The sequence below is a fragment of the Lissotriton vulgaris genome, chromosome 3_1, assembly GCF_964263255.1.
Source record: "Lissotriton vulgaris chromosome 3_1, aLisVul1.2, whole genome shotgun sequence".
NCBI lineage: Eukaryota > Metazoa > Chordata > Amphibia > Caudata > Salamandridae > Lissotriton > Lissotriton vulgaris.
In genome coordinates this window covers 684,886,211-684,904,174 of record NC_141689.1, presented here as the reverse complement: position 1 = coordinate 684,904,174, position 17,964 = coordinate 684,886,211, and positions in this window count along the sequence as shown.

Below are 17,964 nucleotides of genomic sequence, written 5' to 3'. Positions count from 1 at the left end.
AAATGGGTAAGATAAAATCTGTAATGAGCCTTCTGTATGAAAGTTAAATAGGGTTCTAAATCCAAAGAAACACTCAGTATGGTTTTTGAGAGGGACAAAGGATGCAGTAGATCACCTTTTTTGATTGGCAATTGGTGTATGCATTATGTTTAGCTAGAGTATATTATATACTGTGGGGCAGATTTACAAGCCCCTTGCGCCTCTTTTATGCCGCCGTTGCGTCACTTTTGGGATGCAGCGGCAGTGCAAAACATGCGCCATGGTGCAAGGTATTTACAACGTGACGCATCTGGGAGATGTGTCACATTGTAAAGCTGTGCGCCATAAGGAGGTGTTCCGGCGCAGGGGGGGGTTCCTGTGCAGGAACGCCTACTAAAAGTGGCTGAGTGAAATCTACAAGATTTCACTGAGTCACTTTTAGGCCAATGCTGCATAAAAACCCTGCGCCTGCTTGAAGCAGGCGTAAGGCATGACACAGCATTGGACAGATAGTTCCCCCGAGAGCATTGCTGGAGCTGCGTCGCACTTGAGACTCAACTCCAGCAATGCGTCGCCTTTATGGCACAGATGCGTCACGCATATGTGCCGTTTTTGCCCCATGGTGCGCCACATTGTAAATGCGGCGCACCATGGGTGGCGGAGCTGCGGCGCACAATAACTGGCGCATCCCTAGGGATGCGCCAGTTATTGTAAATCTGCCCCAAAGTGCATCCCTTCAATGGTAAGATCACCCACAATACAGTTTCCATATTTATGGTGACAACATATGGGTGGTAGTCCCAAAAAGCTTCTTAAATTACTCCGGGGTTTGTGTTTTTTTGGGTTAGAATGTACCAGTCTAGCCTTTCAGATTTGTATTTAGCTCAAATATGGGTGTTTCCTTGAAGGGATCTAATGCTGAAACCATGTTCCAATGTTTTTTCAAAATGTCTTTACACTCAGTAGTTTTGGAATTAAGTGTTGTAACACACACCAACTGATCCGATTCTTTCCTCTCTGTGGGCTAAAGGACGTTTTCCCTGGGCGATAACATGCCTGCTTAATTGACCTTTTCAGACGTCTTAAGTGGCTAATTGAAGTCCATAAGATTCTAATTGAGCATGATGGAAGTCATCCTTTTTTGTCGTACAATTCTTCAAATCAGCAATAACTGGCTGTGTGGTAAATTGTCTTTCAGATTCCTCTGATGATGGATTGAATAGTGGAGACATATATTTCTGCCAGTTGCTTTTGTATATAGCTTGGTGAAAAGGTTGTTCCCATCATTTTTAATGGTGAGGTGAGTTAATATCATCCTTGATCCAGTGTAATTTGAACTTGATGTCAGGTGTTCTAATGTTAAGCCAATCCACAAATGCACTGTAGATGGCTTACTTCACCACACCATATCATGAAGATATCGATGAAATGTTTCCATGTCATAATATTTTCTTAAAATTGATTATATCCATAGGTCCACTTGTTTTCAAAGCTAGTCATGAACATTATAGCCATTTATGGAGCAAATGGATATCCCATTGCAGTGCCTTTTATTTGCAGGTAGAAATCTTTGTTAAAACAAAAGAAATTTCTTTAAGACAAATTTCTACCAGTTCTATAATAAACCATGTAGGGACTTCAGTAGGCACTGTCTTTTGTCGAAAAAAGGATTCCATGGTTTCAAGACCAGCATTTTGAGGAATATTGGTATACAAATTTGTGTCAAGAGTAATGAGAAGATCCACAAATAAAAGAGACTACAGTGAGATGTCCCTTTGCTCCAGAAAGGAATGTGGAAAAGCTATTTCTACTATTGAAAGACTTCAAATGAATTTGTTTGGTCAAAAATAAATGATTAATATTGCATAGGTTTTTCCTTACAGTAGAAAAAAGACTTTTTGTGCTGCTAACATGTTTTTTGTGCTAAAAACCTCCGGACATGGGATTTATCTCTTAAAAAATTGCTACATGATGGCTGCATTTCTGTTGGATTTATGTCGATTGTCTTTGTTAATTTGTTTTGAATTGATTTGTGCTACTTGATTGTTGACATATAAGTAGTACATAGGTGCATATGATTGTTTCTTCGATTTGTCTCATTGTATTCCTTCTTTATAATAAATGTTAAGTTGAATCGTGACTAAATATGACAGAATAATTCGAAAGTCTAATTTTTGTCACACATGCTTTATGTTTTTGGGTGTACAATATATTTTTTCAAAACAATACTGTCCATTGCAGGCTTCTTTTGTATAGGTTTATTTACAAATCCCTTCCTCAAGGTGGCCTTATATAATCAAACCCCAGTATTATATACAATGCCAAAGGAGCCACGCTTACTGCATTCTCTAGGTAACTCAACCCAGTCTCATCATGACATGTCTTGTTAGCTGTACTCTGGGGGACTGAGAGTAGCCTGATTATAAAATGATTCTTAGTCCTGCCTCATACAGTGCAACAGGGATACCTTTACGTTTATAAATATGTATGAGTTTTATAACTGGTTTGTGACAAAACCTCAATACAAATCTAAAGACAACATCATCCTCTCAATTAAATTGTTTGCATCTTGAAATAACTTGATGTCCCAGTTGTAATACTTCATCAAAAGCAGGGGGAGTTTCTCCAATAGGGCTGTGGGGCCACGCCTCTCTGAAAATTCCACACATTTACATAAAAAAATATAAATAAATTGATGTATTTAGAGATACTATTGTATCTCCAAATTAATAGATGTATTTACATCTGGGTTGTCAGTTTCAGGCTGCCTGCCCCACCTCGCTCTGCAGCCAGAGACGAAAGAAAGGCAGTAAATCAAGTTTCTTAACGTGACGCACCAAGTAGGGCTTTCTGTTTTAAAGCCCTTCATTTCCATTGGGGTCTCTGTTTGCATGCACACTGTAGGCCAGTGATGCAATAGGCGTCACTGTTTTGGGCAATAGTAGGCTTCATCCTTGCGTGATTTCAGAAGTCCGTCATTCAAAGACGTAGATCCCACCCTTTTGTCACACTTAAGAGTGGATGCAAGCACGTCTAAACAGGTGCCTTGTTCTCGGTAATGACAAGAATTTGCAAACCAATGCTATGTTCTGTATATTGTGCCGAGATCTCTCATCATGCTATTCTTCTCCACTGTGACATCCCAGGCCCTTGCTGCTCATTGCCTTCACCTTTAGAAGTGGAGCTGAAGCATTTGCTCCCTTTTCCCGTGCGAAATTGATCCAAGTATCCGAGTCAGGCCCAAAGAGAGATATGTGCTTACTGTGGAACATGTGCTTACAGTGGCCAGTTCTCTGATGTATGGCATTACAACTGGCCCCTAAGTTAACACTGCTGCTAAAAACATGGATTGACTTGCAAAAAACTAATGTTAAAAACGTTGAGGGAATACATTTCAGCGATTTAGTTCCTATCTTATTTTACATGCTTTACTTAATCTTGCATTCCTCATGAGTGAGCTATTTTATAATGTTGTTGTTTGTCTGTTTTTTTCTGTGCATACCTTGAAGCTTGAGCCATGCCAGGTGTTAATGAGGAGCAAAAGCCAAAGAAAGTGGCTGTCAATGGGTTGGCCTCTCTGCAGAGCACACAGAACAATGTGCATTCCATTTGCAACTGAAATTTTAAGGACATGTGTGTGAAGGGGTTCAATGATGTCAAAATATTTGAAAAACAAAAGTAAGCGAAATTAAAGTGCTTACATTTGAGGGAGTGCAGTGCATGTTGGGGGCGGTGAAGTTACAGAGATGCGAGGAAGGGCATTGGGGAAAAGTGAAAAGAGGATGCTGAAGAGCAAAGAGAGAGGGTTGAAGAAGTGCGGATGGACAAGAAATACAGGGAAAAAGAGGATACATATCTAACATAAAACACACATAATTGAAGGCCAAAACTCCTCCCACAGGCCTCAATGCTATTTAACTCACTGACTCTGTATTTCAGAATTTAAACATTTCCAATGTTATTTATTTATAAGAATTCCCTGCTGTTACTCGTTGATTTTAAACAGCTAACACACAGTGACAAAGCCAGTCATACTTTAGGCATGTGTTGCTGTTCCATTTCTCTGGAAAAAATATATATATCTCAGAGAGAAACCAAACTACTGGTCTGATGGCACACAATGGAAATAAAACAAATGTATTTGGCAAGTTACTTTCTTAGAGAGCACCCACTTTTTTCATTTCACTTAAAGACCTGTTGGCACATATTTCTGTATGACTGGTTACAGTTAGTACATGTGGGTGCTTCTAGAAGTCTGGTTAGAGCATATTTTTCCAAAGTTCATGCTGCATGCAGTGGAAGACACTGGGCATGCACACATTTTAAAGGGTTAAAGTTGTCATACAGAAAACATTTACACATTACAGTAACTGTTGAACAAATTAATGCAAGAAGATATGGGCAGTTTTTGATGTGTTTAATATTTCAAGACGATAGGTTCCCACTGCTTAATAAGCTCTGCATTTGCTTTACTATGCACCATTTGGCATTTTTTAAAATTTCTTTCTCAGGAGAGGGACTCCCCTGGACACCAGGTTTGTCCATAGAACTTGTTCTCTTCGCTAGCTATATAAACAACATGCCTAAAGTTTACGTCTCACCACTTTCAAATGTCACCAGCTGCCACTGATCAAAAGGGATGTCTAGGTAATTTAATATTTTACCCTTTAGATCCTTGATTGCCATCCCCCAAATGAAGTTTAGTTTTAGTCTTGGGAGAGCCATTTATCATGGTGAATGTTTTTCCAAAGTCTTGCACCGAGGACGGCATTGTCCTCATAAAGAAGAACTGATATTGCTCATTTCCCATTTTTTGAGGCCAAGTTTTCCCTCTCTGGACAAAATAAGTCTTCTAACCATTTATATTTAAAGAGAAATAAGAAAGAGGCCAAGATTACATCCCTGTTGGACACCACATGTTGATTTAATTAAAGAGGTACTCTTACCATGTTGGCTATAATAAAGGTATACCAGTGCAAATGACTGAACAAGTTAACTAGATTTTTCCCAAACCCTATGTTCCCTATCATAGACCAAAATGTCATATTGTTAACAGTTCCAAAGCACAGGATGCGATGAGATACTAGTTAAGTCAATACTCAACTCTGGGGTATATTATTACAACGCGGGTTTTTACCCCGCGTGCCATAACAACGCTATTTTTACAATGCAAGTTGTTACAACGACTTGCGCTGTAAGCGCTGGATAGTGGAATAGTTTAATTTTCTATTCCAACTCCAGCCCACGTTACAGTAGCGAAGGTGTTGGAATAGAAAATTAAACTATTCCCTATATAACAGTGCCCTCCAGTGCAAGTCGTTGTAACGACTTGCGTTGTAAAAGCAGCATTGTAATAGCAGCGCGGGGTAATGCCCGCGTTGTTATGGCTGTTTACCCTCAACTGTGCGTCTACCTTGGCAAAAGCCAAATTGAATATCGGAACTTTTTTTATTATCTTCTGCCCAAGTCTCCAATCTAGATAGTATTGCTCAATCCAGTCTTTTGGTAGTGGAATCTAATGTTGAAATTAGCTGGTAACAATTTGGATTGATTCTGTCTCCTTTTTTAAATATAGGGAATAATATAGCCTCCGTCCAGTGCTCTAAAATGGGGCCCACAACAGCGGTGCATAAAACATTGGTTACTAATGGTGCCCACAATGGAATTTTGTTTTTAAAGCTGTTAAATGGTACACCATGGTGGCCTGGTGCCTTTCTTTGGGAAATTATGTTGATAGTTGTTATGTCCTCATGTTAATTGGTTGGCTTAAAGCATTAGCACTAGCAGCAACAATATCTATTATAGAGTCACCTTCCTCATCTGCTACATTTTGGTTCATACCTGTGTAAAAAACCTTAGTAGAATTCTCCACCCAGGTATCCACAGGTACATGATAGAACAGCTTTGGAACATAGTAATTAAAAAAAAAAAAACAATTCACTACATCCAAGAAACGCTTACTGTCCTTCACACCACCTGCAGTTTCAAGATCTCTCCACGCTTTGACCTTATTGTGAGTTGGGAGGTCCGTGAACCATTTTTCCACAGGTATCATTCATATGTGTTCATTCGAACACATGTGCAGTCCAAATTTACACACATGCATCAATACATACAGAAAACTATTGCCCACCGCTGCAAGACCCGCAGCCACACTGCGGAACCCCCATTCAACTCTTAATGTGTCGGTCTAAAGACTGCCAGTGCTGTGGGCTGTTGGCCGCCACAGACACTGGTTTTTGGGAAGTCTGGCCTCCAAACTCATAATCAGGCCTTGTATGTCTAATTTCATCTTTACAAGCCTCTTGTGTTAACATATAAATGTGCGTTGCATGCTTTATATCTATAGTGCACCTAGGGGTTGCCTTATGTACTGTCGTTAAAGATTCATAAGCAGCTGAACAGGCAGCATGTTAAAACCCTAGATTTAACCTATAAATGTGTCTTGCATACTTTATATGTACAGTGTACTAAGGGGTTGCCTTCAATACTGTCTTTAAAGATTTATGAGCAGCTTAACAGGCAGCATTTAACTACCTGCATTGGCAGGGAGTACTGGATGGCAGGAAGTACTTAGATGTTTATATCTTACCAGCATACCCAATATGCTATGACATAAAGAACTAATACTCTTTGGAATTGTACAGGGATCAATATCAGGAGACAAGCAAGCCCTAAAGTTAGGGTTTTTTATTTGTTACTAACTCTCACATAAAGCAATGGGTGTCAATATAATCCTGTTAAATGTTTGTTAGTTTATTATTATGAAATTGAATCAGATTACCTATGGTGGCCCATGATCATTAGGCAGATTTAGACGCATGGCTAATGATAAAGGATTACGATCAGTAACACTCAATATATAGAACTGGACATAAACAATTTCAAAGGTTTAAGTAAAATTTGCAGCAAGAAGCAGAAAACGCTAACTGTGGGTATCTGGTCTCCGTAGGCCAGGACAAAGTTATACATTTAGGCTGCCATGATGGAGTGAGTGCCAGATTCAGGGAACTAGTTAGTCCTGCTGAAAATGTTACCTTCTCAAAGTCCGGCCCACAGACTTCAAATCTTCAGGATTCCACAAGAGGAGCTAAAATGATGCCAGCTAATGTCCAGGACTTGGGAGGACACCTCTTGGGGATCTGCACCTCATTTCCACTGATGCCACCATGGCTCAGGCAGGTCTAGTTGCAGGTCGAGGCCAAACCAGCTAAAGCAGATCAGATGAGCTATTGCAGGGAAGCCCCTGGAGCTTCTTGTGTCACTGTAGCTCAGAACAGGAGGCCAGCCATCAGATCCTTGGAATCACTCTGGTAGTGCTGAGATGTAGGAGATGGCCCTATCTCCTTCAAGCAGCAGGGCAGGACTCAAGCAGCAGTGCAGTCCTGGTCAATTTGATGGGATGGTTAGATCGGCGTGAATCCAGTCAGTGATCTCAACCTTAGAGATGGTTGCGCAGAGATTTAGTGTGGAAAAACGTCCATAGTTATTTGGGTGATTGCAGTGGAAGCCAGGTTCAGTCTGCTGGGGACAGGGAGATACGATGGATTTAGGCCCAGATCTCTGTATTGGGATGAATGTAGGACATTGTTCTGCATTCTGTCCATCAACTGTTGTTTTTGCATTTATCACCCCCTGCTTTGAAAAAAATGACATATTTGATTGGATGGTGCAAATATGCAAGTAGCTAAAATTGGTGAGTACTTTTTAAGGAAAAGTGAGTAAGTCTGTAATTGGCTCTGCTAAAAGATTTTTTTTAATGTAATGCAATCTTGAATATGCTTTTAACTGCAAACAGTCAACCACACCTGCTTCCGTTGAGTTGGACAGTAATATGCTACTTCTAGAATGTGTTGTGAATATGTGACCTACTAGTTCATGAGGGTGTTCTAAAGGGGTTTGGTATGTAAACTCTGCCAAGAGATTCTGGAGGGAATGGCATTAACCCCTTCGGTGCTGATGACAGAACGGTTCCATCATGAGCGTCGGTTGGCCTGTGCTTATGACGGAACCGTTCCGTCATGAGTCCGTTAGAACCTTAGAACCTTCAGCACAGCGCAAAAATTTGCGCCGCGCTGAAGGGGTTAAACAGACTACCGTGGTTTGCACTCATTATTTAGGCTTTATATTCTTAGTCACATGTATGTAATAAATATTGGAGGAGTTGCAAAGTAGAAAGAGTATGAAGCTAAATACGTTTTTGGACTCACGTTGGTATTCACTAATTCATGAATTCATTGCAAAGTTACACAGGGCGTACACTGAAGGTCATGAATAATTTGCAAATGTGTCCAAAGCCACTAGGAGATTGGGCTTCATCCCTGAAGTAGAAGAAAGTGTTAAGAAATATTATCTATTGAGAAGTTAGTTATGAAAAGTAAAAAATGAAAGGGACATTTTGATTTGCTATTTTTAACAGTATCTCTGAGAGTAAAGTTGAAAAGGTTACCATTAATGGTGGCCTTGTATGAGAGTGGTAAACCATTCTTATGCTCAGTTTTTACAGTTTCACAGAGACTACAGTTTAATTGTCAACAAAAAATTATGATTGTAAAGGTATGTCTATACAACAGGTTGGTAAAAGTGTGTATGATATATACAGATATATTGTGAGTGTGTGAGCGGCCCCAACCACCTACAGTGCATCCTTCTCAACACTCGATCGGTCCACAGACACGCCATTGACCTATGGAATCTACTAGACACCATCTCTCCAGACGTCGCCTTCCTAACAGAAACTTGGATGAACGCTTCCTCCGCCCCAGACATCACCATTGCCATCCCTGAAGACTATAAGATCACACGCAAGGACCGCACCGACCACACAGGAGGAGGAATCGCTATCGTCCATAAGAAATCAATCCGCATCTCAACCAGCTCTGACGCCAACCTCGCTAACTCCGAACACCTTAACTTCCAGATCCACATCGACCCCAAGACCACACTCAGAGGCACCCTCCTCTACAGACCACCAGGACCCCGCGCAAAATTCAGTGAAGACATCACGGACTTCATCACCCCACACGCGCTCCCCTCCAAAGACTACATCCTTCTGAGAGACCTCAACTTTCACCTTGAAAAGATCAACGACCGCAACACCGCCACCCTCTTAGACAACCTCGCCAACCTCGGACTTAAACAACTAGTCACTTCCCCCACCCACATCGCAGGTCACACACTCGACCCCATCTTCACCTCCAGCAATCATGTCTCCTTCAGCCACACTACGGATCTCCTCTGGACTGACCACAGCTGCGTTCACTTCACCTACAACAAACCAAAACCCACCAACCACCTCCAACCAACTCTGCAAAGAAACTGGAACAAAATCACCACGGACCAGATCTCCGCATCGCTCCTTCTAAACACCCCAGCCCACTCTTCTAACGCAAACGAAGCCGCCGCCAACCTCACCCTATAGATATCCAACACCGCCGACACCTTAGCACCACTGAAAAAACGTCAAAGCAAACCTGGCAGCAAAAAGGCCTCATGGTTCAACGATGATCTTAAGAAGTCCAAGAAACTCTGCCGCTCCCTTGAAAAGGCCTGGAAAAAAGACCCAACCACTAGCACCAAGGACGCCTTCAAAAACGCCACCCGCACTCACCACCAACTAATCCGAAAGGCCAAGAAAACAGCATTCAAGGATCGACTTGACAACAACGCCCACAACAGCAAGGAACTTTTCAACATCGTCAAGGAATTTTCCAATCCCTCGGCCAACTCCAACGACATCACCCCCTCTCAAGCCCTCTGCGACTCCCTAGACTCATTCTTCCACAACAAGATTGCAGACATCCACAACAGCTTCGACAACCAACCCGGAAACCAACCCACCCTACCATTTGCTGAACATTCTCCCCCCATGAACACCCTTAACGACTGGAACCCAATCTCAACTGAGGACACAATCCGCCTGATGAATTCCATCCACTCAGGATCCCCCACAGACCCATGTCCTCACCACATCTTCAACAAAGCAGACTCCGTCATAGCACCGCACCTCCGAGACGTCATCAACTGCTCCTTCAACTCCGCCACCTTCCCGGAAGACTGGAAACACGCTGAACTCACCGCCCTTCTGAAAAAACCCACAGCGGACCCCACCGAACTCAAAAATTACCGCCCCATCTCGCTCCTTCCATTCCCGGCCAAAGTCATGGAGAAAGCTGTCAACAACCAGCTCGCCGCCTTCCTCGAAGCCAACAAATCCCTCGACTCCTCACAATCTGGCTTCCGAGCAAAACACAGCACTGAGACCGCCCTCATCGCAGCAACAGACGACATTCGAACTCTACTGGACAATGGAGACACAGTCGCCCTCATCCTCCTCGACCTCTCTGCAGCATTCGACACAGTCTGCCACAGCACCCTTTTACAACGCCTCAATAACATCGGAATCCAAGGAAAAGCACTTGAATGGATCACCTCGTTCCTCACCGGAAGAACCCAGAGAGTCCGCCTCCCACCATTCAAGTCCGAGGCCACTGAAGTCATCTGTGGCGTACCACAAGGATCCTCACTCAGCCCCACCCTCTTCAACGTATACATGAGCCCCCTCGCGGCCATCGCCCGCCAACACAACCTCAACATCATCTCTTACGCGGATGACACTCAACTAATCCTTTCTCTCACCAATGACCCCAGCACCGCCAAAACTAACCTACACGAAGGAATGAAAGAAGTTGCCGAATGGATGAAACAAAGCCGTCTGAAACTGAACTCAGACAAAACAGAAGTCCTCATCTTAGGTACATCCCCCTCTGCATGGGACGACTCCTGGTGGCCGGAAGCCCTCGGAAAAGCACCCATCCCGACAGACCACGCACGGAACCTAGGCGTCATCCTGGATTCTTCACTCTCAATGAACAGACAAGTCAGCGCCGTATCCTCTTCCTGCTTCAACATTCTTCGCATGCTCAGAAAAACATTTCGCTGGATCCCCACCGAAACAAGGAAAACAGTCACCCATGCTCTGGTCACGAGCCGACTGGACTACGGAAACACCCTCTACGCAGGCACTACCGCTAAACTCCAGAAGAAACTCCAACGAATCCAAAACGCCTCAGCCAGGATCATATTAGACATCCCACGCAACGAACACATCTCTGGTCACCTTAAAGACCTCCACTGGCTACCCGTCAATAAGAGGATCACTTTCCGACTGCTAACCCACGCACACAAATCACTCTACGACATCCGACCAGAATGCCTCAACTCACGACTGTCCTTCTACACCCCCTCCCGCCAACTACGTTCTTCCAGCCAAGCCCTCGCCACTGTACCTTGCATCAACAAGACCACCATGGGAGGCAGATCCTTCTCATACCTGGCTGCTAAAACATGGAACTCACTCCCCGCTTACCTTCGCCTTACCCAGAACCACCTAGCATTCAGAAAGCAACTTAAAACGTGGATATTTGACAAATAATCCTCCTCCCCTTTCTAAGCGCCTTGAGACCCTCTGGGTATGTAGTGCGCTATATAAATTCTCTGACTTGACTTGACTTGACTTGAGTGAGGGTAAACAACCTTTACAACGCGGTCAAAACACCGCAATACCATCACAACACAGATTTTAAATTGCAAGTCGTTACCACGACTTGCACTGGAGGGCGCTCTAGACTAAGGAATAGTAGATTTACTATTCCAACACCTTCCCTACTGTACGTAGGCTGGAGTTGGAATAGTAAATGATACTATTCCTAAGTCCAGCTGATGTAAATATATAATTTACCGTCTTAATTTCTATGCAGGTAAGTACTTAATCAATAATAACTCAAATCGGAAAGAAAAAAACAGAGTCCGTGGTGTTAGAGTTCTTAGGGGTTTTATTCCTCAAAAAGGAATGGTCAAGACCTGGATATCATGTTCTTCCCACCACAGGGGTGGAAGAAGGGATAGAGCAAAGTTTTATTGACAATACATAGCTTATATACTTAATTTACACCATAGAAAGCAATATAGTAGGCGTAACAGCTGAGAGAAGACAAGATAACAGTATCCACGTGTTACTAGTACGTAATCAGAAGGCGTGGACTAGGCGTGAACTAGGCGTGAACTAGAGGTGTGTGCTAGAAACGTCACAGGTAGGTGTCACAAGGGGGTGGCACTAAACAGAAATGTTGCAATGTCAGCAGAAATCAGATGCTTGGATGCGCGCGCAGCTGCATGACGTGTGATTGACGTGAAACTGGAGGGTGCAGGGGACTTGACATTTACACTAGCGGAAAGAGACAGAAGTCTGGCATGTCAGATCAACTCGTACTTCTATCATATCTGATATCTGATGTTTGGGAACCATATTATCTGGACGGGAAAGGTCTCTGGGGCAGAAGCTATTCTATACTGACTATGAATGCGTGTATAAGCGCCTAAGTGTCTGCATGAGAAGCGTGGGGGCATGGGCCTTTCACGGGAGCATGGTAACAGAGGCTATGAATTACTTGCACGGAGACAGGCCGGCCCTTTGCTCTGCAGCTGGGGGGATGTTTACTGGAACCAGTAGGCAGGAATGTATTTTCGAGGAGCGGAACAGATAATTCGAAGGTTGTAGTCAGTCTTGGCAGGCAGCAGGCTGAGCTAAGCGCGGTGGGCCGCGCTGGAAGTAAGTCAGAGTTCACGGGTACAGAGGCAGCCTGGGCTGAGGCTTTCAGAGTCAGAAGCCAGAGAAAAGGCTCGATGGCAGAAATTCAGGGCCTACTTTGCCAGAGCTGAAAAACGTGTAAGGTACACTACAAAAAGACGTTGGCATAGCATACTTAGGAACGGACTATTTAACCCATTCTGGGTGGATCTGAAAGAGGACATGTTAACGTTGGACGCAAATGTATTTGCGTCTTCATAGCTGGCACAGGAGGGAAGTTACATGCACTTTAAGCTGGTACATGGAGACGGTGGGGTACTCGCTAGGGAACACAACTGGACCAATAATTTATATTTCCTCATTCCCTCCTTGTTCCCTACGGACCCTTCATGATATATCGATCCTCATGAATCGATCAGTTTGTTCTTGTAACATCATTTGCTCTTCTTTCTTTCTTTTACGTTTTGAAAAGAAACTGGAATGTTCAATGCATGAAGTGGCACACAGTCCACAAATCGCTGGCCCACACTGTAAGCACAGGCAGCAACTAAATACTAGGACTAGGCCAATGCCTAGGAAGGATAGGATCTTCCATCCCCAAGCGGTTAACGTTGTCCAGAACCAACCGGACCAAGTCCAGGTGCCTGGATTCTGATGTATCTGATTTGCAATTTTATGAAGACGTGTAATAGCTTGATATACAGATGGCGCGTTTTGTGGAATGAAAACACAGCAACTTGACCCGATGACCTTACAGGCTCCACCTCTATCTGCCAAGATGACGTCAATAACAAGACGATTCTGAAGGACAACAACCCGCATGGCGGACTGCTCTTCTGTTAAGTTACCTAAGGCGGAGGCAGTTTCATTTACTACTGCTTCAAGTGTTCTAGTTAATCTGCGTATTAGTTTACTATTTTGAACAGGGCCTAAAAAGAAAAAGAATCCTTTATTAAAATCGGTGTACTGTTCCCATGCCGTTTCTGTGTAGTCGACAAGTGGGATATCTCTTCTGAGTCTATTCTTTACTAGATTGATATTTCTGTGATAATCAGGAGGAGCTAGAAAAACAGGTGGCAGAAGGAATGCAATATAACAGGTACCATCCCAATCTGGAGGTAATCGTATGTATGCGGTATGACCACAAACAAAATAGGAATGACTGGTAGCTTTAAAGGACGATTTACCATGATCACTGAATTCGACCACAGTAGTACATTTACTATGACCTAAGTGTACTGAACCTTTCTTACTGACACATAATTCACCAGTGACTGGTAATACTGACATAACGGGCAGAACTGGTGCAGCTTCAGATTCAACAGTAAGAATCATAAGGTTAATTGTGTAATTACCTAATCCATATACTTCATTTTCTAGATCAGTTCCTATTCTGGTGGGGAGTCCCTCCTTATCAGGGTAACAGACGTCGAGCAGAACCAAGTTCAAGTTTCCCCAAACCCAGCTCCCGTCGAAAACAGCAATGTCAGGATCTAAGGAATTAATTATTTTAAACCATGCACCACAGGAGCCATTGTGAGTGAACGGGTACGGAAAGAGGGGCAGAGCTCCCTTGTAATTCTGGTAGGGAGGGAGTCGGCCACATATCCAGCAGTTTGTAGCATTGTTAGTCTGATGGGAATGATGTAACATACTAATGAATGTGTTGTTGCGCAGCGCAAGTCTGTAAGAAAGTTCATGTGGAGGTAACTCGCTAAAAGAGTGTTCAGCAGATACATTGTAAGCAGATTGTTCACGCTTGAAGATAGGGTAATAGATAGGAAGAAGTATACTTGCAACTATTATCAGAAGACTTAGAAAAAACATTATTAACAATGTCACTATACAGTGACTACGCAGTGATTTGCAATAGGTACGTTTCTTGAGTTGTCTCTCTCTCTCTCTATCTCGATCTAGGGGATACATGTCAGAAACTATTTAACCGATTCACCTAGGGGAGGACTTAAACAATTAAACTGTCTGACTTGCTAGATCGGAGCTTTGATCTGTATTCTTCTTGTGGAGTTTTCTCTCGTTCGGAAATTTTAAAGTCACTGGGCTCGATACAGTCTTTGGAAGGGGTGGACGAGCCTGGGTCGGATTTCAGTTCATTGCATAGTTTAACATGGCTCATGTGGATCCACCCCTTTCGGCCCTCAACTTTCACCGCCGTCCTCGTAGTAAGTAGAACGGTCTTCGGCTCTTTCCAGCGGGGCTCCAGCGGACTTTTCCTGTCAAAGTTCCTTATGAGAATCAGGTCGCCTGGACGGACATCATGCGGCTTTACATCAGTGTTGTCAGGGAAGGCTGCGGCAACCTGTGAACGACATGATTGGAGTGCAGACATCAAGGAGGCAAGGTAATCTGTCAACATATTACAATCGACATCAGTCATTTTCTTAGGAATGGGCGTCCCCCACATATTCGGTGGTCTACCAAAGACCACTTCGTACGGGGATAGTCCTGATCTCGAATGGGCAACCATTCTCATATAGAACAGTGCCACTGGCAGGGCGACTATCCAGTCGACCCCTTTCTCTTGACATATTTTAGCAAGGCGTGTCTTTAATGTCTGATTATGCCTTTCTACAAGGCCTGCGGCTTCAGGATGTCGGACACAATGGAATTTCCATTGATATCCTAGCAGTAAGGAAACCTGCTTCATTAATTCGGATGAGAATGGCTGACCGTTATCTGAATACACGACACGAGGCATGCCGTACCATGGGAAGAATTCACGAACCAACTGCCTGGCAGTGGTCGGAGCAGTGTAATCTGGGACTGGATATGCTTCGGTCCAACGGGACAGTGCACAAACAATTACGAGGACATATTTGAATCCTCGACACCGGTCCATCTGGATATAATCCATCTGGAGGACTTCAAAAGGGTGATCGGGAGGATGAAATCCACCTTGCTCTACAGGGACGCTTTTACCTGGATTGAACTGACAACAGATCATGCAAGTACGCACTTTCTGTTTTGCTGCTGCTCGTAAGTGTTTATTGCTCCAAAGATTTTGTAAACTGTCTAACATCGCTTTTTCTCCTAGATGTGCTGGACTATGTGCTGTATTAATCATGACTTGAACCATAGAGTCAGGGAGAAACCATGTAGATTTTCCCTTCGTCATCCAACCTTGATCTGTCTGGATCCCTCCTAGTTCAGTCCATTTCTTTATTTTTTCTGGGGTAGCATGTGTCTGAATGTCGATAACATCTAGTGTGGGATCCCTGACGGTCATACAATTTGTCGGTCCTATTGTCTTTGTCATGTCAGTTGTCTGAGTGTGAGTCAATGCTGTATGTTTTGCTGTCTGGTCTGCCAGGTCGTTACCCTGGGAAACGGAATCTGTAACTTTAGTATGTGCTTTACACTTCATGACGGATATGCCTGAAGGCAGATGTATTGCTTCTAACAGGGCTTGAATGAGGGGACCGTGTTGGATCTTGGCACCATGAGAGGTCAAAAAACCTCGTTCTTGCCATAACATGCCGAAGTCGTGTACAACTCCGAACGCATAACGGGAATCAGTGTATATGTTGACATTTCTGTTCTTGGCTAGAATACAGGCTTGGGTCAGAGCAATAAGCTCTGCCGCTTGAGCAGACAGTGTGTCAATACGATGTGTTTCTTTAACTTCGGTTTCAGTGGTCACTGCATATGCGGCCACTAATTCTCCTGTACTTGTTCGCATACATGAACCATCCACATAAAGTGTCAGGTCTGGATTTGTCAGTGGAACATCTGTTAAGTCTCGTCGGGGCTTTGTTACTGCATTAATGATTTCTATACAATCATGCGGGGCTGGATCTGTCCTAATTGAAGGTAACAGTGTTGCGGGGTTCAGAATGCTGCAGCGTCTGATTTCTATGTGTGGCTGGAATAGCGTTAATTCGTAACCTGTCAGTCGTGCTATGGTCAAGTGCTGAGTCTGGGTTCTGTTTAAAAGAACCTCTACAGAATGTGGAACTTGTACTGTTAACTGATGGCCTAAAACAATTGAATCGCTCTGTCTAATTGCTAGTGCTGTTGCTGCTACTGACTTTAAGCACGCAGGGAGTGCCTGGGCTACTGAATCCAATGTACTTGAAAAATAAGCGCAAGGCTTATGTGAACCTGCTTGATCTTGAGTGAGGACAGACAATGCTGTACCATCACGTTCTGTAACAAAAAGTGTAAACGGTTTGCTGTAACATGGTGTTGCTAAAACTGGTGCTCGGCATAATGCTTTCTTTAATTCCTCAAAGGCTTGTGTGTGTTCCTGAGTCCAAGGGAGGACAGTCGAAGTCGCTGCCTCCTGTGTCGTTAACTGGATGAGTGGTTTAGCTAGGAATGCATATTGAGGAATCCATTGTCTGCAGTACGAGGTGAGGCCTATAAAGGCCCGCACTTCCTTTTGTGTCTGGGGTTGTGGCATATTTACAATTAACTGAATGCGATCGGGAGTGAGCTGTCTCCCCACTTTGGACAGCAAGTGACCCAAGTACACAACTTGCTGAACACAGAATTGTAGCTTTGAAGGGGACACCTTGTGTCCCTTGTCTGCCAGGAAATGTAAAACTGTCAGTGATGCTTGTTCACATTCGGGCTCACTTCGTGCGGTGATCAGCAGATCATCGACGTATTGCAGTAAAGCAGTGTTAACTGGCATTTGAATACAATCTAGTTGTCTTTTCAGTGCTTGACTATAGATGCTGGGGCTTTCTGTGAATCCTTGAGGTGCGCGGGAAAATTTGAAACTTCGTCCATTTAAACTGAATCCGAAAAGGTATTGGCTCTCTGGATCAATAGGTACACTAAAGAAGGCGTTCTTGAGATCGATTACAGTAAAGAACGTTGCTTCTGAATCAATAGCAGTCAATAGGGAAGAGATATCGGGGACCACAGGGTACTGTGGTACAATGCATTTATTTAGCTCTCTTAGATCAATCACCAGCCGATATACTGGCGGTGCATTGGGATCAGTACGTTTAAGAATTGGAATGATGGGTGAATTACAGATATTGGAGTCGGTCTCTACGACCACTCCTTGGGCAATAAGCTCTTCAATGATTTCCAGTAAAGCCACTACAGCATCGGGTGGTAACCTGTATTGTCTGATTCGTGGTAGAACAACTCCTGTCTTGAGTGTAACACGGTATGGTGTGATATGCATACAACCTACATCAGTTGGGCCTTTTGCCCATAAGTGATCTGGTACATTTTTCAATCTGACATCGAATTCTCGTAAGACATAATGACCCTTGAAATCCCGCAGAAAGAGTCTAACTCCCTCCGGGGAACAGCAAATTATGGCTCCTAGAGCCTTCAATGTTTTAATTCCTAACAGATTTTCTGGGCATGATTTTGTAAGTAACAAATCTGTAACACGTGATAATGGACCCACAGCCAGG